This window comes from Nanorana parkeri, unplaced genomic scaffold (genome assembly GCF_000935625.1).
Source record: "Nanorana parkeri isolate BGI_ZX_2015 unplaced genomic scaffold, ASM93562v1 scaffold334, whole genome shotgun sequence".
NCBI classification, from domain to species: Eukaryota; Metazoa; Chordata; class Amphibia; order Anura; family Dicroglossidae; genus Nanorana; species Nanorana parkeri.
In genome coordinates this window covers 183,547-184,564 of record NW_017306602.1, presented here as the reverse complement: position 1 = coordinate 184,564, position 1,018 = coordinate 183,547, and positions in this window count along the sequence as shown.

The following is a 1,018-nucleotide window of genomic DNA, read 5'->3' as shown; positions in this document are numbered from 1 at the left end:
CACATAACATACTTTTTTTTTTTTAAATACCCTCTCCGGAATTCTCATATTAGTCCAGGCACCGTGAATCACAACTTTATCTCCAGAAAAGTGGAAAATGCTTTTTTTTTCTAATGATCACACAATAATCTCCATTGGACAAGTTTATAAAGGCTGAAAAGACACTGTTATCATTAGTACAGTAAAATCATAAAAAAGCACCCTTAAATCCTTTAATTTAAGCCAAAAATATTTTAATCAAGGAAATATCTGTGTTTATTAAAACTCAGACACCATTTTCAGATATTGTATTAATTGAATTTGTTTTTGTAGATTTCCTTTTCAACTATTATGAAATAGTTTCCATGAGACCTGCTAACTGAACCTTACTCTTCATCCCTAGTGCATGAGTTATTGGGGTTGATTTACTAACCTTATAAACACACCACGAACATGTATACACCTCTGTAGTGTGTTCCCTCCCAGCATGATCTATGGGTGGAATCTAAACACCTTTGTAGTGTGTACACACCCAGCAGGTGTGTTGTGCAAAGCCCTGCCCTGAATTGCAAGGTGATGTTGTGTAAATTAGCTCTACATTGTGTTGCTTGCGTTGATAAATGCAGGAATGTAAATGCATGCGCTAACCATTTTTGTCTAAACTGTGAAGCAGCATTATATATGCATCATGTGCATGATTTTTCCATATATGGCATTAGTGGAAACATGCTTATAGAGACTTTTTGGTTGATAAATACGCTTTGCTGTGTAAAAATCACACACACCTGGTGCGTGCGTGTGTGTAGGTTAGTAAATCACCCCCTCTGTGTCACTCAAAATATTGATTGAGCTTTCATGTGGCACAACACTGATGACTAAATAAGGACCTGCACCTAAAGGAGTGACACAGAAAATGAGTAAACATAAGTAACTCAAGAAGATACTCATATTAAAAAAACTTTAGAGATAAGGTAGTGGCACATAGCAATGCCACTTTGTGTATTAAGTATAAGCTTCATCTCATAAGAGAAAGCTGGGG